The sequence below is a fragment of the Lepidochelys kempii genome, chromosome 6 (genome assembly GCF_965140285.1).
Source record: "Lepidochelys kempii isolate rLepKem1 chromosome 6, rLepKem1.hap1, whole genome shotgun sequence".
Lineage (NCBI taxonomy): Eukaryota > Metazoa > Chordata > Testudines > Cheloniidae > Lepidochelys > Lepidochelys kempii.
The window spans coordinates 11,721,901-11,743,347 of NC_136385.1; the positions used below are offsets into that span (position 1 = coordinate 11,721,901).

Genomic DNA, 21,447 nt, shown 5'->3' on the forward strand with positions numbered 1-21,447 from the left:
CCAGGCCCCTTCGCTAACCACTGCTGCACACTCCCTCCCACAGCTGGCAATTACAACCAGGCCCTCATGTCCGCTCCCCCTGACTTTCAGAGGGAGTGTGCTCTGCTGGAGTGACTGGACCAGGGAATTGGGAGTCAGGACTCCTGAGTTCCATTGCTGGGTTTCCTATTTGATCCATTGCTGGTTGTTTTCCTTTTCCTGTGGGACTTTGGGCAAGTTGCTCCCCCGTCTATGGCTCTGTCCCCAGCAGTCAAATGGGGATTTAATACTTTCCCGCTATTGGAAAGTGCTCTGACACTTGGTGTGACCCTGAGCCAGTAGCTTCCCCTCCCCAGGCCTGTTTCTCATCAGTTGGGTTGGGATCACAGTCCCTACAGCCCAGGGGGCTTGGGAGGCTCCAGGAAGGTGTGTAAAGTGCTGGGATGTCAGGATCCTGGAGGCGCTGTCACCCCCACACTACAGCAGTGATCTCTACCCCCTGGGGCTGACCGAGTTTCTCCGTCCCTTGCCAATAAGACAGACTCTTGTTTTCCAGCCAGTCGATCGCTCAGTGTCATCACCCTGCCTGCTGGCTGGGCTGGGTAACTCCTCAGGTCACCACCCTCTCCAGCCTGCCTTAGCTTGGAGAGTGAGGAGAAGGGCGAGGGACGACACTGAACATCCTCCATCCATCGCTCCATCACCTAGAGCAAGTGAGTGGCATTAGAGTTCCTCTGTGGCGTTCTCTGTCTGTCTGGGGAGAGGCAGAAAGAGGGGGAGAGAATCTCTCCCAAAGGAGATTGGATTTACAAACAGCCCCCAGGAGCCCCTCACTCTCAGACTGGGGAGGGGCTTCTCCAGAGCCATCTCCAGTGTGTTTGGAAAGGTCCCAGCAAAGGGGCTCCCAGCCCTTCCCTTGTGGGAGACAGTTCCCCAGGCTGAGAGTCTCTGAGCTGGGCCAGACGCTGTGAGCTGCTGAGCATGGAAATCAATGGGAAACGAGGGGGCCCTGGCCTTGCTAAGCCTAGGGACTCTGAAGTGGGGAATGGTTTCCCAGGAGAAGTCCGGACTCCTGGGTTCTGTTCCTTCTCTAACCTGGGCAGGGAGAAGTGTGGCCTGGGATGGCAGGAGGGAGCTGCTTGTCCAAAGTGACCGATGGTCTTTGTGACTGACCCCAGTGCTCAAAAAGGACGAGATTCCCCGGTTATTGCAGCACTAGGGATGACGAGGGGGAACATTGGGAGCAGATCATGCAATGAACTCCTGCTTGCACCCCCTGCACCACTGTGGGGGGAGGAGGAGCTGCTCTGGCTGGGGCAGGGATGGGGAGGGACCAAAAAGGCTGGTTCGTGAGAGGCTGCCTTGACCCCAGACTCACGCCTACTGCCCGCTCGGTTCCAGGATGGCCAGGCTCCTGAGGAGGTTCAGGAAGAAGGCTCTGCAGGTGGCCCCCGAGCCTGAGGAAAGCAGCTGCCATCTTCCCCAGGAGCAGAGCGTTCCCTCCGTCCCCGCTGGTGGGGAAGGAGCTCCTGGCCGGGCCAAGAGGTGAAAGTGCCCAGCCTTCTGGCAGAGGAAACCCGCTCCTGGTGCAGGCACCGAGGTGGCAGAGGCAATGGCCAGGCCAAAATGGAGCTGGGCCACGATGCGTCTGGGCAGGCAGGACCCAGCCCAGGAGCGGAACCGGGCAGGATGGCACTGGGGCAGCAGCGGCCCCAGAAGCCCAGCCCTCATTTCCAGCAGGAGGCATCACCCTGCCCGGTCCCTGAGGACCTTCCAGCCTTCCCAGGGTAGGAGGTGGAGGATCCCTGTACCAGCACCAGCAAGCTCGGCTCTCGCCCCATGGGACAGCAGCAGTGAGTGGGACTCGGGCAGCAGCGAGGCCGATGGACGCTTCTGCTTTGTTCCAGGTGAGGAGCCAGGCTGGGCTCAGGGAGGGGTGAGGAGGGGGCTGTGAACCCGCTGGGCCCAGGCCCTCGACCAGTGCTATGGGGGTGGGTCCCCAGCCCAGGTGTCTGGCCTGAGCCACGTGAACCCCACTGACACTAGATGCTGCCACTTTTTGTCCTTGGTGCTCCATTGGGCAGGGAGGCAGGAGGGCAAGTGGAGAGGCACCTCCCAGGGAGTCCAGGAGAGTGTGTGTGTGTGGGTGTCTTTTTGCTATGGGCTCCTGAAGGAGTTGGTGGCTGAAGGCATCACTGAGAGGGGGAAGGGTGGGGCCCGATCTGCCCTAGGTCCCGGAGGTGGGAAGGGGGCACATTGCCCCACCATGCCCCTGTCCTTCCCCGAGTGGCAGCAGGAGACACCCTGTCCCCTTCTCTCCCTGGTGCAGGGACCGCCAAGGACTCAGAGGACGAGGAGGAGGAGGAAAGGGTGGATGTGCTCACAGAGGAGGCTGCTCTCAAAAACATCCTAGAGCAGCTCCAGGGCCAAGAAAAGGCACAAACATTCCCCAGCTGTGCTGGAACCAAGATTGTCCCACTCCTTCCCAGCATCCCGACCCCCTGCAGAGGGTCTTGGCCCTCATGTGCCACCACCCCTAATGGGGACCTTTCTCCTCCATGATCTAGGACCCCCAAGATAAGGGTGTTTGTCACACACCAGCCGGGGTCTCCTCCCCCACAGGCACTGACCCAGTTCCTGACCCTGCTTGTGTAGGAGTCGTGGGGGATATGGACAATGGGCGGGTCCCCACTATCCCCCATTCAGGCCTAAGTCCTGGAGCTGGTGTGGCTGGGGCAGGGAGGTCCCTGGCTAACTGGCTCTATCTCCCCTAACCCCACTCCTGGTGGGTACAGGATGAGGCCCAGCAGCTCATGTTCCTGCACACCATAAACCCCGCGTGTCTCGCTGCACAGCAGAGAGGGCAGGACACACTGGAGCCGCACTGCTGCAAGGCGGCTGTGGAGGAGAGGATTGTGGTGAGCGAGACAGGGCGCCCGGCAGCTAGAGGGTGGACAGAGCTATGGGAGGGGCAGGGGTCTCCCCGGGCTGATGGTCGGGGGATGGCTGGTGCTGGAGGAGCAGCTGAGGGCAGGGATTGCTGGGGCTGAAGATTGGGGAGAAGAGACGGGAGAAATAGTGGGCAGGAATCAGAGGAGCGGGAGGCAGGTGGGGGGATCCTGTTGGCTGCGTGGGGTGCTGGCTGTGTAATCTCCCCACTGGGAAGCGTGAGGGAGGCCCAAAGCTCACACGCTCCTTTGCGTCTCACAGGAGCTCATTGAGGAGCTTCCTGATGATTCTCCACCCAGCGCCGTCCTGTCCAACTCCCTGATTGCTGTGGGCAACCTCAGGTACCAAGACCCTCTTGCCCGGTTCCCCTAACCCTGGTGCTGCTCAGGCCCATGGCTGGGAGTCACTGCCCCTCCCACTCCCAGGTCACGTCCCAAGGGTGTCTCCTCTGGCAGAGGTGGCGGGAAGGTTCACTCTCTCTCCTGGCTGCTCTGTTTTTTTCCCTCCAGTAACATTGCAATGGGTTTGGGGAGAGGCTGACTCCTTGGATCAGATACAGGAGGGGCAGCAGGGTCCAGGGAACAGACACTATTCCTGCCCTGCCACTGTCTGTGGGGTGACCTTGGCTTTATCAGTCCCTGGCTTGGTGCCTCAGTTTCCGTTCTCGCCCGCCTCTGCCTCTTTCCCTGCAGTTTCACGTCCGTGTTGTTGCCAGTCCCACCCCTGCACTGCACAGTCTAAAACCGGCTCCTCTCTCTTGCCAGCACCATGACACCTGCCCTTGAGCCAGCGCTGGAGACCCACCTCCTTCGAGCTGCCCTGCATGCAGTCTTCACTCTGGGCACAGAGAAGGACACCACCCAAGTCCAAGTAGATCGTGCTAAATCCCGGATTGAAGAGCCAGCTGTCATCCTGCCACGAATCCTTGCGAATTGCCTGCAGTGGGATGTGAATGAGAGAGGCCAGGATATGTGTTTGGGGGTCTCACCAGTGCTTCCAAGAGACCGCCTCTTCCCATCCTGTGGCAGGTGTAGCCCCAGTTTCCCTAACTCTGACCCACGACTCTCCCTTGCTTTGTAGGATCTGCATAGGGTCTTGCCAGAGCTCCTGGATGCCACGCTGGGGAACCCGCTGGCAAAGTCCCCAGACTCCAACAGGCTCCACTACATCTTGGAGGTGAGCCCCATGAGAGGGGTGGGGGCAATTTTCCCTTAACTCTTAGATCCCTTTTCCAGGCTGTCCTCCTAGCTGGGCCCTCAGTGCGCCGTCCTGAGTCAGGGCAGTCAGTGCAATGCAGTGTCAGGCCCTTCCTCTTTGAAGGACAGAGGAAGGAGCTGGGACTTCAAGCCAGAATTCTGCCTGGTTCTGTTAAGCACTAACCATGGGGCCCCTGGCTGGCTTGGGGAGTGAGAGTCTGAACCCCTCCTGTGAGATCCAGAAGATGGTCCTCACAGAAGAGTCACACGCTTGTTCCTCGAGAAATAGGAGGACCCAGAGAATCAGCCCTTGTCTCTGACGGGCCCGAGATGCCTGGGGGAATTGTGCTCATACTCAGTCTGTTCACCCAACCAAGGACTTGAGGAAGGGAGGGGTGAGGGGTCTGTCTCCTTCCTGGTGAGCTGTTCAGGAATCAGGAGTTCAGGGAGGTTGGGACCAGCCCCGACACCGAATATTGTCCCAATGTAGAGAGTCAACGACAAGTTGTGACCTACAAGCATCGTCCTGGGCACAACAATCCGTTCTGAAGCTCTGATATCAATGAATCAGCTATTCCACCCCGCATACAATGTCTCAGCCTCCTGGGGATGGGGAGGGGCTCATTAGCACAACACATGCACCTGCCCATTGACCCTGAGCTGCCTCCTTTCCCCACAGCACATTAACTACTGGATCATTTCCAGGGTGTCGCGAGAGAGAGCCAGGGCCATTAGGAGCAGCACTGTCCTGCTCTGATCCATCATCACCTTCCCTGACTTTGACATAAGTGGCCTCTGACCCCAGCTTCCTGACTCCAGGCATAGGTGGGCTGGCTCCAACGGGCTGTAGGATCTGCTGCTGCATGGGCTGTGGGTTAGGAGTGCACCTCTTGGGGAGGCAGAGTCAAAGCAGAGAATGAGCCTGGCTTGAGTCAAGTTCTTCTTGTCCTGGTTAAGTGTCAACTCTCGCTTTTAAGGGGACCATGCTCCAGATTCATGCCTTCCTGTGATCCTGGAGCAGCTGGGGAAGCAAATCCTCATGTAGAGTCCTGCCTGCATCTCTGTGCTCCAGGCTTCCTTGCGGGCAGAGACAATTAAGGATCTCGCTCTAGCTCCTATGCTGTAGCATCTCCTGCAGATGGGCTGAGAAGAAGGAGAGTCCTGGCTCAGGTGGGGACTGGGAGCTGACAGGAAAATGCTGATGAAGTTCCCGCTCCCTCTCCTTTCGATTAGAACTCAGCCAAATTCCCCAGGATGGGTCACGATGTGGCACAGCTGGCTCTGTTCATCGGTGACCCAGCCAAGGACATCACCTGGGAGGCCAAGGAGGCTGTTTACCGGCTCTACCAACTGCTGCTGCACCAGAGGGGTAAGGAGCCCAGCTGGGAAATGGAAAAGGAGGACTTGTGGCACCCTAGAGACTAACCAATTTATTTGAGCATAAGCTTTCGTGAGCTAGAGCTCACTTCATCGGATCCATACTGTGGAAAGTATAGAAGATCTTTTTATACACACAAAGCATGAAAAAATGGGTGTTTACCACTACAAAAGGTTTTCTCTCCCTCCACCCCACTCTCCTGCTGGTAATAGCTTATCTAAGTGATCACTCTCCTTACAATGTGTATGATAATCAAGTTGGGCCATTTCCATCACAAATCCAGGTTTTCTCTCCCCCCTCCAACACAAACCCACTCTCCTGTTGGTAATAGCTTATCTAAAGTGATCACTCTCCTTACAATGTGTATGATAATCAAGGTTGGCCATTTCCAGCACAAATCCAGGGTTTAACAAGAACGTCTGAGGAAGGGGGGGGAGGAAAAAACAAGGGGAAATAGGTTACCTTGCATAATGACTTAGCTACTCCCAGTCTCTATTCAAGACTAAGTTAATTGTATCCAATTTGCAAATGAGTTCCAATTCAACAGTCTCTCGCTGGAGTCTGGTTTTGAAGTTTTTTTATTGTAATATCGCAACTTTCATGTCTGTAATCGCGTGACCAGAGAGATTGAAGTGTTCTCTGACTGGTTTATGAATGTTATAATTCTTGATATCTGATTTGTGTCCATTTATTCTTTTACGTAGAGACTGTCCAGTTTGACCAATGTACATGGCAGAGGGGCATTGCTGGCACATGATGGCATATATCACATTGGTGGATGTGCAGGTGAACGAGCCTCTGATAGTGTGGCTGATGTTATTAGGCCCTATGATGGTGTCCCCTGAATAGATATGTGGGCACAGTTGGCAACGGGCTTTGTTGCAAGGATAGGTTCCAGGGTTAGTGGTTCTGTTATGTGGTATGTGGTTGCTGGTGAGTATTTGCTTCAGGTTCGGGGCCTGTCTGTAGGCAAGGACTGGCCTGTCTCCCAAGATTTGTGAGAGTGTTGGGTCATCCTTCAGGATAGGTTGTAGATCCTTAATAATGCATTGGAGGGGTTTTAGTTGGGGGCTGAAGGTGACGGCTAGTGGTGTTCTGTTATTTTCTTTGTGTAAGCAGTGTCAGGATGAGCTCCACCCTGACATCTGGTGGTGAGGTGTGGCAAGTTGTGGAAAAGAACTTCAGGGGCTGATCTCATTTGCATAGGCACACCCACGCCGCCTAGAATGAGGCCATAGCTGCCCAAATGGTCACTTTGGCTGCCGTGGGATCCCCAGTGTCTCTGTTATTGGGGCAGGAAGAATAAATTGTTATTACCCTGATTATGGGAACTGTGCTTGGAACTGTACTGGGCCTTTTGTTATGATGGAGGGATTCACCATCAACTAAGTAGCACTCGCTAGGCAAGGGTCATGGGTTCCAAAACTGTGAATTGACAGAGGCTGGGGATAAGTATTAATACTTGGTGGTATGGGCCCCTGGGTGAGGGCCTTACATGCTAATTGTACTTCCTCCTATCTCCACTGTGGAATATCAGAGCTAATTTTTATTCCATTAGGAGTCCAGTTACAGGCTGCTGAGCTCACTTTGGGCTAATAGTGCACCAGCACTGAGACTCCCCTACTACAAGCTGAATTCACCTAAGAGCTGAAATCACTGAGCATTGTGTTAAGTAGTGGGGGAGCCTGAAGATACATTGTGGAGCAGTTTGCGGGAGGGCTGGAGTGCCTTATGGACAGGCTGGTGGAGCAGTTTGTGGGACGGCAGGAGCTGCTTGTGGGCAGTGGAGCGGAGCGAAGCCGAGTGAAGCAGTTCGTGGGGCAGCTGGTGGAACGGAGCGAAGGCCTATGGAGCTGAGGGGTGGTCAGCTTCAGATCATGTAAGGTGCCCCTTTTACCTCTCTTCCCCACCCCCCCATCTCCACCCAGGTTGGGAGGTAAAGCTCTGCAGATAAACTTTTGAACTCTGGGGCTGCCCTGACCAGGGAAAGAGACTTTGGGTGATTTGGGGTTGTTGGACTCAAGAACCAAAGGGAAAGAGCATGCCCCAATTCGTTTGGGGTGGGTTTTTGCTCATGGGTTGTGTTACGAATCCCGTTGGTTGTGTTTCCCCAACATAATGCCACATTGTTTCTCTCTGTTATTAAAAGGCTTTTGCTACACTCAGACTCTGTGCTTGCGAGAGGGGAAGTATTGCCTCTTGGAGGCACCCAGCGGGGGTGGTATATATTTGTCCCAGGTCACTGGGTGGGGGCTCGAGCCGGTTTGCCTTGTGTTATTGGAATGAATCCCCTAGATATTGAACCCGGCCCTTGTTGCTGCCAACTCTGATGGGCAGAAGGGTTACATTTGTTAGGCCTGTCCTGTAGTAGGTGACTTCTGGGAACTCTTCTGGCTCTATCAATCTGTTTCTTCACTTCCGCAGGTGGATATTGTAGTTGTAAGAATGCTTGATAGAGATCTTGTAGGTGTTTGTCTCTGTCTGAGGGGTTGGAGCAAATGCGCTTGTATCGCAGAGCTCGGCTATAGACAATGGATCGTGGTCAGGGTGAAAGCTGGAGGCATGTAGGTAGGAAAAGCGGTCAGTAGGTTTCCGGTATAGGGTGGTGTTTATGTGACCATCGTTTATTAGCACTGTAGTGTCCAGGAAGTGGATCTCTTGTGTGGACTGGACCAGGCTGAGGTTGATGGTGGGATGGAAATTGTTGAAATCATGGTGGAATTCCTCAAGGGCTTCTTTTCCATGGGTCCAGATGATGAAGATGTCATCAATATAGCGCAAGTAGAGTAGGGGCGTTAGGGGACGAGAGCTGAGGAAGCGTTGTTCTAAGTCAGCCATAAAAATGTTGGCATACTGTGGGGCCATGCGGGTACCCATAGCAGTGCCGCTGATTTGAAGGTATACATTGTCCCCAAATGTAAAATAGTTATGGGTAAGGACAAAGTCACAAAGTTCAGCCACCTGGTTAGCCGTGACATTATCGGGGACAGCTGGGAAATGGCACCTGAGAGAAGAGTGTGACTGGGAACCCAGCCAATTTCTCTCAGACTAACCCCGGCTGGAGAATGAGTCTCTCTCTCTCTCTCTCTCTCTTTCTGTCTACTACACCACCCCCTGCAATTCGGTTGGACCAGGCACACAGCGAGGACTCTGCCCACTCTGCAGCCACCAATGCGATTGGAAGGACACAAGCACTGCAGCCAGAATGACAAATGTCATTCTCTCTTTCCCAGGCCTGACCGTCCACGAGGCCAAAGACCTAACCCTGCCAAAGAAGGAAATAGGATTGGTTTGGAATGATTTGTTCTTGACAAATCCATGCTCACTAGTCTTAAGAACCAAATTATCCTGCAGGTGCTGACAAACTGATTGTTTAAGAATATATTCCAGTATCTTTCCAGCTATGGAAGTGAGGCTAGCTCGTCTGTAAGTCCCAGGGTTCTGTTTGTTCCCCTTTTAAAGATAGGTCCTGTCTTGTTAATGGATGGGAAGATGTTCTTTTTCAGGGATCTCAGACGAGAACTGGGGCACAGCACTTGGTTTGTTAAGGCCACAAAAATGGAGGCAGGAACCTCTTTTCTCCTGCTGGCAAAGAACCCCAGGTACCTAAAAGACAGGGACTCACATCCCTGAATGGGCTTTAAAAAAGGCAGTGGTTACAAAATTTGGCCCCAACCATTTCTTGTTTCCGCAGACTAGACATTTTAGCAAACTTTAAAATTCCTTGGTGCTAAACACCGTGAAATTCCCCTGTCTCCTTCACAGAGGGCTTTAGTGCCCCTTCTCTCACTCAGGCTCATGACTGCTCAGAGTTCGAGAATTGTCCCTGTTCCCATTGGACAGATGGGGAGGAGCCTGAGATACAGAGAAGGGAAGTGACCTACCCAAGGGCCTACACAGCAAGGTGGTGGCAGAGCCAGAAAGAGAAGCCACCAGTCCTGACTCCCGTTCTAACAGACCACAACCCCTGCCCCGCCATGGCACAACTCCCCCGCTGAGGCAGGGATAGAGCCCAGGAATCGAGATGGTGGGGAAATTGCATTGAAACCCCTGTTTCTGTCAGAAAATCCCATTCAGAGTACACCAGTTTGTTTCTTGAAATCATAACAAGTGGGATGAAAGTTCTTTGCACAAATGTTTTGTTGCAAAACAAAAGCACCTCCTGTTTGTCACAGTGTGTTAAATTGTCTCGTCGCACACAAAGAGGAGACACTTAGATCTCAAAAATTAGATGAGATGCTTCAGTCTGAGCTAAGTAGTTGCTGCTCTTAACAATTTCAAAATAAAAAAATACCAATAAAATAGAATATTTCAGCAATTCTATGATGTCATAATCTGATCTGAGTAAACGTGATAGGACACCTCATATTATGCACTTCTCGTAGTGACACTCTCCAATGGATCCCCATCTTCCACACACCGTGAGGTAGGTAGAAGCGGATCATTATTATCCCTACTTGAAAGAGGGAGAAGCTAAGGCTGAGAAAGGAGAATTGACTTGTCTTAGGTCACACAGCCAGTCAGTGGCAGAGTTGGGAATAGGACCCAAGAGCCCTGATTTTCAAACTAACCATCGGATCTTGAATTTCATACATTGAATGACCTGAATAAAGTGTTCTCAAATGAGCTCCAGACCAACAACAGTGCACAGGAATTATTCAGCAAGTATTTTAGGAGAACTGGAATATTAGAGAGAATCATGAACTGCTCAGAGACAATTAAGGCAGAGAAGCAGCAAAATTCGTCAAACATATGACTGGTTATGACTTATTTACTTGGTCTTAAAAGAGAACAACAAGGACCTGAGTCTCCTCCCTGTCAATAACCCCCTGCTCAGGCAATCAGGGTAGAGACTGAGGATGGAAGGCTGAGGGCTCTCACCAGAGAGCCCAAAGGATGGCCCAGGTCACTGGTGGGGATCACTGCCCGAGCACTATTTCAGCCCCACATTTTTGGGTGGACCTCCCACAATGGGAGCTGCAGAGCTCTTCCCCGCGAAACACACACAGATACACCTCCTAGTGTTGGGAGGGGAACAAGAGAAAGGACAAAAGAAGCAAGAGAAGAAGAGAAAGGAGAGAGGGATGGAGGAGAAGGTGAAACAAAAAGGACAAACCCTAATGTCCCCAGTGATTCAAAGGGACAAAATTTTAGGTGGAGAATAAAATTCTGCCTCCTTAAACTCATGTTTTCCACGCCTAGAATTCAGCTGTCTCCAGATGGATCAGACTGAGCAGGTTTCAAACCTCGAGGAGGCTCTTACCTTCTAAACAGGAATGTCTGTTTTCTAGTCAAATCAGTAAAAGGAAAAGAGAAAACTCGAAAGAGGTTCCTGCTGGTGCTCACGTATGTGAACCCTAATACGCTCTCAGTCCTCAAAGAGAGACCTGGAGAAGGAGACTTGCTGAAGCAAAGACACAGGGGTCTGCAAGGTTTCCCTGGCCCCTCACCCCTGTTCTGCCTGGCTGATGTCAGCATCTCTCTGTGAGGTCACCACCTCCCCATCACCTTGGACCAATAGTCTGAGGTCCTGCAAAAGGCCTTTGTGATGTCACTCCCACACCCCTCCCTTGCTGTGCTAATGTCCTGCCGCTGGCCAGGCACTTTGGAGGTTTGAGCTACTCCCTGTGGATCACCCCACTCAAGGACTGTTCATTCTCGGAAGCAAGCCGGCTCGACAGTAAAACATCAGACGCTGCTCCCAATGCTCCACTCAGTTTTTCAGAAATGAGGAGACTTTGTGGCCAGGAGAGACCATTAGAGCATCTAATCTGACCTCCTGCATATCACAGGCCCCCTGTATGACACAACAGCTACTTTTGGGGCAAACACATTCCAGAAAGGATCTAGTCTTCATTAAATGACATCAAGAGATGGCGAATCCACCGCTTTCCTTGGTAGCTTGTTCCTGTGGTGAATCATCCTCGCTGTTGAATATTTGTGCCTTATTTGGCATATGAATTTGTCTCTTTTCACTGTCCAGCCATTGGGTCTTGTTATGCCTTTCTCTGCTAGATTAAAGAGCCCTTTAATACCCAATAGCTTCTCTCCATTAAGGGACTTCAACACTTCAACGAAGTCCCCTTTCAATCTTGTTTTGATAAGCTAACCAGGTTGAGCTCTTTCAATAGCTCACGAGAAAGCATTTTTCTCCAGCCCGCAGAACATTTGGTGGCTCTTTGCTGCCCCAGCTCCAATTTCACAACATCTTTTTGAAATGAGGACACCAAAGCTGGAGACAGTATTCCAATATCAGTCTCACTGATGTCATGTCACCTCCTGTGATGTTATTGACATAATCTGTAACTCTATAGATCACTGTTGCGACCACTGTTATATATTTGCAGGCAATATTGTATAAAGGTTGTCGTGTAAGGGGTCTATGGAGCGGTTATGATGGGCTGATTATAATTATGCTATCTGTGTATATGTATCATTTTTGTAGTTGAAGTTATGACTATTGGCTCTATACTGTCTGTATTTCAAACTTGTGCTCTGCTTCCGGGGAACACCCCAGACAATTTGGTGTCAGCTCTGCCTGGCCTGCTTGATGGCCCATTAAGGACCATCAGCTATACAATGGACCCATTGAGAGAAGGCATAAACACCTTGTGACTCAGCAAGGTATGCAGGGATCTGCCTCTGGATAGAACTCTAAGGTTTTTCTATGCCAGTGCTGGATAGAGTGTCCTTGGGACAAAGAAAGCAAAGACCACATGGCAAGAGACTAGAAAAGGCTGCTGCCTCGCCTCCATCTTGTCTTCAGTCCTGCTTCAGACCTCTGGAGGGACTTTGCTAGAAACTGAAGCTCTATAAAAAGGACTGAATGACCCATCCCAGCTGTGGATGTTCTCCAGAGACTTGATTTGAACCGGCAGTTTATTCTATCGCTGCTACAACCCTAAACCAAGAACTTTGCCTTTACTGTATGTAATTGATTCCATTTCACCAATTCTAGCTCTCATCTATATTTTTTTCCCTTCATGACTAAACCTTTAGATTTTAGATTCTAAAGGATTGGCAACAGCGTGGTTTGTGGGTAAGATCTGATTTGTATATTGTCCTGGGTCTGGGGCTTGGTCCTTTGGGATCGAGAGAACCTTTTTTCTTTTACTGGGGTATAGGTTTTCATAACCATTCATCCCCATAGCGAGTGGCACTGGTGGTGATACTGGGAAACGGGAGTGTCTCAGGGAATTGCTTGTGTGACTTGTGGTTAGTCGGTGGGTAAAATCAAAGTCCTCTCTGTTTGGCTGGTTTGGTTTGCCTTAGAGTTGGAAAAACCCCAGTCTTGGGCTCTAACTGCCCTCCTTGAAGCAATTTGTCCTGAAATTGGCACTCTTTGTTGAGTCCTGCCAGAACCAGCATCATTACAGTGATAGAATAAACTGCAGGTTCAAATCAAGTCTCTGGAGTGCATCCACAGCTGGGATGGGTCATTCAGTCCTTTGTGTAGAGCTTCCATTTGTAGCAAAGTCCCTCCAGAGGTAAGAAGCAGGACTGAAGACAAAATGGAGACGAGGCATCAGCGGGATCCGGAGCTCTGCCTCCCCTACCTCGATCTGGTGGATTAAGTCTGGTGTGGAACCTGAATAGCCTGTTTGGGGGGAATGAATCAGTTTTATTACTAAAGTTTTGGGGGTAGGGACTCCTTTATATGTCGGTGCAGCCCAGCACAACAGGGCCCCGATCTCGGTCAGTGTTTGTCTGCGCAGCACTGGGCACGGCAAGGCCCCAGTCTCAGTCGCTGCTTCAGAGGAAAGCGCAAGAGATCCCAACCAGGAGAATAAAGAAATAAACCTTCCTTAGAGGAGATTTCTTCCCATCTCCCACCAGGCAACTTCAGTTCACACTCTGAAGCAGCAACGTCTGTGACCCTTTTCAATTTGCTTTGAGGGCTGAGTCACGGCAGGTGTCACTGTTACACAGACCTATGAGTTCTTTTGCTTAGGGTGCAGCATTGTTCAACTGTGCGCTTGTTCAGTTTATGATGTTAATTCTTGCTGGGGAGCTGAGGAGGTGTTACAAGCAGAAGAGTTTTCTCTCTGCCTTATTTGCTCATGTGCTCTTTACAACCACCCCTGTGCCAGGACTGAGGTATATAATCCAAGTAAACAAGTTACACTAAGATTAGCCTCAGGCTCTGTAGCCCTGACTTCTCCTTCAACAGGAAGCCAACCTGAAAGGGGCTGACATTTACCACCACTGGGCTGCTGGGTGACACATGGCAGCTGAGGCGTCGAGGGACCACATACATTTCACAGGTGTGAGTAAAAGATGGGAAGTTGGTATTTACCCAGGGAAACGAAGGCCCGGTAATTCCTCAGCATCTGGTCCTGGTACAGCTGCTTCTCTGGCTGGGATAAGAGCTCCCACTCCTCCCAGGTGAAATACAGAGCGACATCCTCAAACGCCACCTGGAGCTGCTAGCCCAGCAGCTGTGACCTAGGGGGACTCCCACTCCCAGCTCTCCCAGGGACTTTGGGGCCCTACTGGCAGGGAACAGGAGTCGCCTTTGGCTCTGGGGTGGGGCTCTGGGAAGGTCCTGAATCCCAGTGCAGGGAACAGGCTCCTTCCCCACCACCTCCCCAGCCGGAGTCCCCACCTCTGCCCCAGGCCTCTGCTCAGCACAGCTCTCGCCCCTGGCTCAGGCGCCTCGGGGGTAAAGGGGTCGCACCTGGCTCCGCATGTCCGCCTCGGCCAGGGCCTTCCCCTCCCTAGCCGCAGGGACGCTCCCGGCTTTCTGGGCGGGTCCCAGGGCCCCAAAGCTGCTCCCCGGCCCCAGCGTTCCGGCAGCTGCAGCCTCTGAGCCCCCAGGCTGCGCTGGTGCAAAGCGGGACCTGGGCCCTGCCTGGCCATGCTGCGCTGAGCTGCTCCCAGCCCCAGGGTCATTAGCGCGGGAGCGACCTGGGTCCCGGCCCCCTTGGCCCCCAGCCGGGAGCAGTCAGTGCCTGGCCAGGGAGTCCCCGCCCTGCGTCCTGCCTGCGCTGGCCCCGCTGCAGCCATTGCCAGGCTCGGCTCCGGCCCAGGCAGCGACTTCCCGCCCTGCGGCTGGTGCCTCCCCAGGGCCGCCTCTTGCCTGCTCCCCACCCTGGGGCTGCAGCCAGGGCCTGCCCTGCGCATTGTCCAGGCTGGCCCGGGAAGGCTCCTCCCTTGGCCCAGCTCGCTAAGCGCTCCAGCCCTGCTGCTTCCTGCCTGCCCCTGGCTCAAGGGTCCCGCGCGTGCGCTGCCAGCTCTAGCAGCCAGGGAAGGCCCCAGCGTAGGGACCTTCTGGCCGAGCCCCTCCGGACGCCTGGGTCCCGAGTCTCACCGCTAGGGCGCTCGCTGCACGTGGTGCCTGGGAGGCAGGAGCCCGTTACAGGCCAGACCCCTGGGCTGGGAGTGGGGCACCACTGCGCCTTGGGGAGCTGGCTAAGGCTGGGGGTTGGGAGCCCAGACTCCTGGGTCCGCCCCCGGCTCTGGGATGGGAGGGGGACAGGTGGGTACCAGAGGGCCCAGACCAGGCTGTGCAGCATGTGTGTCACAGTAAGGGATGGGTCAGGTTGTGTTTGTTGCTTGGTTGTGTGATGTTGGTGTGTGTGTTACAGGAGATCACACCCCAGGCTGTGTATGGTGTGTAGGTATGAGTGTTGCAGGAAGGCTGCGTGATGTTGTCAAGGTTTCTTCCCCACTCTGAACTCTAGGGTACAGATGTGGGGACTTGTATGAAAGACTCCCCTAAGCTTATTCTTACCAGCTTAGGTTAAAAACTTCCCCAAGATACAAACTTTGCCTTGTCCTCGAACCGTATGCTGCCACCACCAAGCGTTTTAAACGAAGAACAGGGAAAGAGCCCATTTGGAGACGTCTTCCCCCCAAATATCCCCCCAACCCCTACACCCCCTTTCCTGGGGAAGGCTTGATAAGAATCCTCATCAATTTGTACAGGTGAACACAGACCCAAACCCTTGGATCTTAAGAACAATGAAAAAGCAATCAGGTTCTTAAAAGAAGAATTTTAATTAAAGAAAAGGTAAAAGAATCACCTCTGTAAAATCAGGATGGTAAATACTTTACAGGGTAATCAGATTCAAAACCTAGAGAATCCCTCTACGCAAAACCTTAAGTTACAAAAAGACACAAAAACAGGAATATACATTCCATCCAGCACAGCTTATTTTACCAGCCATTAAACAAAAGGAAATCTTACGCATTTCTAGCTAGATTACTTACTAACTTTACAGGAGTTAGGTTTCAGAGTAGCAGCCGTGTTAGTCTGAATCCGCAAAAAGAAAAGGAGGACTTGTGGCATCTTAGAGACTAACCAATTTATTTGAGCATAAGCTTTCGTGAGCTACAGCAACATCCGCTGAAGTGAGCTGTAGCTCACGAAAGCTCATGCTCAAATAAATTTGTTAGTCTCTAAGGTGCCACACGTCCTCCTTTTCCTTTTACAGGAGTTGTAAGTCTGCATTCCTGATCTGTTGCCAGCAAAAGCATCACACAGACAGACCAACCCTTTGTTCCCCCCCTCCGGATTTGAAAGTATCTTGTCCTCTCATTGGTCATTTTGGGTCAGGTGCCACCTAGGTTACCGTAGCTTCTTAATCCTTTACAGGTGAAAGGGTTTCGCCTCTGGCCAGGAGGGATTTTATAGCACTGTATACAGAAAGGTGGTTACCCTTCCCTTTATATTTATGATAGAGGTGTTTTACAGATCACACTCTGGCTGTAAGTATCAGGGGGTCGCCGTGTTAGTCTGTATCCACAAAAACAAGGAGGAGTCCAGTGGCACCTTAAAGACTAACAGATTTATTTGAGCATAAGCTTTCATGGGTAAAAACCCCACTTCTTCAGGTGCAAGAGCCTTCTCTGGCTGTAGTGTGCATTTGTTACAGGACCCTGTTGCCCCTAACTCCAGCACCCCCTAACCCTTGTTAACCCAAGGCCAGCACCGTCCCTCGCTGATGAAGAGGATGCTGGTCTATGGGGTAGTTTCTCCCCTTCTCATCCTTCCTCTGCGGGACCTTTCCTCTGTCCCACAGCACCTCCCCTAAGGTGGCTGGGTTTCTGCTCCCCCTCCCCCGTCTAGCAGTTGCTTCGCATAAGAGGGGGGCAGTCCAGTCCCTGTGGTTCAGGCAGCCGGAGGTAACAGCTAACGGTGGCTGAAGAGGGGAAGGGCCTTGGGACAGGTGGTGTGGGGCAGGGAGGGTCACCAGGGGCCTCAGAACACCTGGGTCCCATCCCCAGCTCTGGAGGGGGGATAGTGGGTTAGAGCAGGGGCGTCTCAGAGTCAGGACACCTGGGTTCTATCCCTGGCTCTTGGAGAGGAGTGGAGGCTGGTGGGTTAAAGTAGTGGGGGCTGGAAGCCAGGACTACCCTGAAATGGGATCTCAGCCATGTCTTCTTGTGATGCCTCCTGCAGAGATGGGGCCCACCCAACCCTGATCTCAACACCAACCTGGCTGACAACATCAAGCACTGATGGAGCAATAGCATGCCCACAGCACCCACTGATATGGCCATCGAGGGAGGAGTACGTAGCCGCATCCAGGCAGCCCAGCTCACAAGGCAGAGGGGCTCATGAGCAGCAGCCTTGCTGCATTGTCTGGGCCATGCCGAGGGGCAGGGCCATCCTTACCCATACGCAAAGTACGCAGCTGCATAGGGCAAATTTCCTGCTGTCCTGCACAGCTGCATGTTGCTCCAGCCCCTGCCCTGCCTCTTCCCCATGACCCCCCCCTTCCCGCCCCTGCTCTGATCCAGCCCCACCCCCACTCCACCCCTTCCCCAAAGCCCCTGCCCTGCTCTGCCCCACCCTGCCTCTTCCCCACCCCTGCTGTGCCCCCACTGCCCTGAGGACGGCAGCAGGGTAGGGCCTGCACTCACTGGCAGCAGCCTGGGCCCAGCTACACCGCCGGTGAGTGCTGGGGGGTGGGTCCTCCCTGCCCTGCCCCGGCTAGGCTTGGGGCCAGCCCCGCCCCCTCCCACAGAGGCCTGCCCCCCCCCCGGGGGGGGCTGCATACGGCCCCAGAATAGCTAGGGACAGCTCTGCCAAGGGGCATTGGGAACCTTGAATGAGGGAGCGAGGCTGGGCTTGTGGCTACAGGGCTGGGCTACAGAACTCCCGGTGTCTACTCCCAGCTCTGCCACTTGCTGCCTCTGTGACCTTTGGTCACAGGGAATTGCCAGACGGGATCAGAGCAGAGGTGTGTCCACTCCAGTGTCCTGTTTCCAGCACCAGAGGCTGCAGAGGTTGGTGTAAGAATCCCGCAGTAGCGGATGGGGGGGGGGGGAATAGTCATCCTGTGCTCGTGTCACTCAGTGGGTCACACCGGGAAATACCAGATTCAGGACAAACTGCTGAGAAATAGGGCAGACACAGCCAAAATTGCTGGTTATTCTTCCAGAAGATATACCAAACCAGCAACAAAAGTAAACTCCTGTCTCACCACAGTGGCTAATAGTCAGAAATGCAGCCGCCTTAGATATCCCAGGCCTTGTTTCATCACCCACACACTAGACTTAATGATGAGTGGTTATTGAAAACCAACTTCATCAAACAAGGAGTTCTTCTGAGCCCAAAGGCCCAGCCACAAACCCAGGTTAATATACAGCTCAGATCTTGCCCAATAATCACTGTTGCCAATCCTTTGGTATCTAATATCTAAAGCAGGGGTCTCAAACCCAAATGACCACAAGGGCCACATGAGGACTAGTACCTTGGCCCGAGGGCCGCATCATTGACACCCCGACCTGCAGCCCCCGCCCCCACTCCACCCCTTCCATGAGGCTCTGCCCCTGCCCTACCTCTCCCCTGCCCCCATTCCAACCCCTTCCCCAAAATCCCCACCCCCAACTCTGCCCCCTCCCTGCCCCCAGGGGGTGCAGGTAGGGTGTGGCGGGGGCTCAGGGCAGGGAGTTGAGGTGCAGGAGGGGTGCGGGGTGCAGCAGGGGGCTCAGGGTGCAGGAGGGGTGTAGCAGGGGTCTCAGGGCAGGGGGTCAGGGTGCAGGAGGGGGTTCAGGGCAGGGGGTTCAGCTGCAGGAGGGGTTTTGGGGGGCAGGCTCTGGCCTGGCATGCACCAGGGCAGGGCAGGCTCCCTTCCTGCCTGCCTGCCCTGCCCCCGCGCTGCTCCGGGAAGCGGACGGAACCTGGGGGAGGGGGGGTACAGGGGTCTGTGTGTTGCCCTGGCTGCTCCTCCAGGTACCTCCCCCGAAGCTCCCATTGGCCAGGAACAGGGAACTGCGTGTTTGAGACCCCTGATTGAAAGCCATGTGTTTAAGACCCCTGATCTAAAGATTTATGTATAAGCGAAAGAAAGAGGTGAGGGTAAAAACTGTTAAAGGAATCAAATATATACACACATTGCAAAGTGCTTGTGTCCAGTTTGAAGCAGTGATGGAATAAACTGTTGGCTTGTTAAGTCTCTGATGGCATCCAAAAGAATGGAAGGTCCCGAGTCCATTGGTTAGAACGCTCCTTTTATTGTAAGTCCATAGTCCAGAGATCAGTGCAGGGAAGAGGCAAAATGCAGATGTTTCTAGGGCTTTTTATAGCTTCTGCCAGGCCTAAGTGTTTCATGAATTTCTTATTTCTTTTTTAGTATTTTGCTAAATGTGCCAAATAAGTCAATAACCAGCTCTGCATTTTGTCTCATACATGGGTGTACTGTCCAACTTTACACTGTTAGATTTACCTGACATTAGTCTCTGTGTGTTTTGTATAAAATACTGCTGAAAACAAGTATGATGGTCTGTGAGACTTAACTGTCAATAAAACTAACTTGAACATATGCTTAAAGTAGTTTATCTATAAAATAATATGCAGTTTGGTTTGAGTGTATGCTAAATTGTTTTGAGAAAGAGGAGGGAAGGGTGGATGTTAAAGTGTTATGTGTCTGTATGCGTGTAGAGAGGTCAGAAAACAACATTTATAGCTCTGGTAAAAAGTGGAATCAACTCTAACATAAAATAGTTTAAACTAGCCTTACATTTTGTCTACATGGGGTGTATTGAACAATTGAACACTGTTAGATTTCTTTTAAGCTAGGCTGTGTGCGTATTCTGTATAAAATAATGCTGAAAAACAAGTATGAATGTGTATGTGAGTGGGTGACATCTATAAAACTAATTTGAATGTATGCTTATGGTGGTTCATAAGTTGGCTTGAATGAATGCTTATTCGTTTTGGGAAGTAGAGCTGGGAGGGGTTTGTGACTGGGGCTGTGTGTGCAGGCTTTTGGGTTTTATTTATTTTTTTCTTTTTAATTTCTCTATCTCTTCACCCACTGCCACAATATACATAGGAAGAACAGTTCTACCTCATATAACTGAGCAGCATGAGCTCCAAAATGAACATTTACTACGGTTCTTCTCTCCCGTGTCTTGTGGGCCACAAATAGATTGCTGAGACCGGCTAGACCCCTCTGGAGTGGAGAATTCCTGACTCGCTGTGCCACCGGATGACCCTACCACCGACTCCACAACGTTCTCCAACTTGACCTTTGTCCAGGACTTCGTTCTCGGGCTTGAGCCCCCTGTCTACCGCCTGCAGCCCCACCAAAGTATCCACAGGGCTCTTGGCGGTGGAGGTGAGGTCACCACCAAGGGTGGCATCCAGCTCCTGATAGAAGGGGTAGGTCTTCAGCGCGGGACGAGAGTGACGGTTTACCTCCCTTGCCTTCTGGTACGCCTGCCTCAGCTCCTTTCTCTTCGCTCAGCACTGCTGCCTCCTCCCACCCCGTAACCGGACTTTTGGTTCAGGCACCATTTAGGGTTGCCAGATCCCTAAAGCCAGACACCCAGAAACCCTAAATGGCACCCGGCCACAAAAGCGAAAACCTGGACAGGTGGCAACCTTACCAGTCATACAATAAATACACACTGTGGAACAGGCCTCTCCTTTCATCTCATTAAAAGCTGGGGCATTCCTGGGTGGTCAGATCTCTCCTTGCTCAGTTTGGCAGTGACATTAGGAGGGTTGTGGAGGCTGTTACTCTTTCATGCTGTACGAAGGGGTGTGTGAAGCCCCATTTAAAGGCACAGCAAGACATTACACACTGAAGAGCTGTTTTTAAAGGCAGTGTGGTTCAGTGGGCTGAGCTATGGGCTGGGATCCAGGAGACCAGAGTTCCATTCCCAGCTCTGCTGCTGGCCCGTTGACTGACCTTGGGTGAGGCTCTCTGTGCCTTGGTTTCCCCATTTGTATAATGGGGATTGAGGCACTAAGTGGCTTTGTAAAGCACTTTGTGATGTACAGCTGGCCCCCATCTTCAAGTATTTCAATAGAATAATATATTTCAAGTACAACCAAATCAAACAACTCTCCTACCCCAAGTGTTGTGACAGATTTTTTCCTTCTCCAGCCCCAAAGCACAGGTCAGAGTGGGCTGTGTCAATCCAATCAAGGTGCTATTGTGTAAGTGGTGGGACAATCAAAGCATCAGACAGACTTTCATGGAAGGGAAAAAGCAGCCACTGCCCAAAGGAAATGAAGCCCACACTGTGCAGCCGGCTACTGCTGCCGTCAGCCCACCTTTGCACATCTGGTGCAATGGCTGCTGCCCTGCAAGAGGCATTGTGCAGTTTGACTCTCCTCTGAGAACATCCACAACCATTTCGCCGTGTGCATAAGCTGTTTTTACAACAGAGAATTCATCTCTTCACTAGAGTGTGAGCTGTCGGGGGGAGGAGAGGGGAGGGGAGGGGAAGAGATGGCAACTGAAAGCTCTTCTTCACAGACACATGGTAAAATAAAAACAAACTTCCTTCCCTACTTTTAACCATGCACATGTACAATTCATAACTTCTGAAGCATCCTGGTGGATTCTTCATCTCTGGCCATTTTAAAATCAAGACTGGATTTAAAAAAAAAAAAGAAAGTTCTGCTGTAGTTCAAACAGACATTAACTCAGAGAAGTTTTGGCCGGTGTTATACAGGAGCTCAGGCTGAATGTGGTCTCCTGT

The 21,447-nt window shown here is 52.3% G+C and overlaps 1 long non-coding RNA gene across 1 annotated transcript in view; it reads left to right on the top strand.

The window, feature by feature from the left end:
- The window catches only part of LOC140913699 (uncharacterized), a 58,787-nt gene extending 37,676 nt beyond the window's left edge, over window positions 1-21,111 (top strand). The window contains exon 9 of the long non-coding RNA XR_012159640.2: window positions 19,884-21,111. This is a non-coding gene — a long non-coding RNA (uncharacterized LOC140913699). The remainder of the gene's footprint in view (window positions 1-19,883) is intronic.
- Window positions 21,112-21,447: the final 336 nt, after the last annotated feature.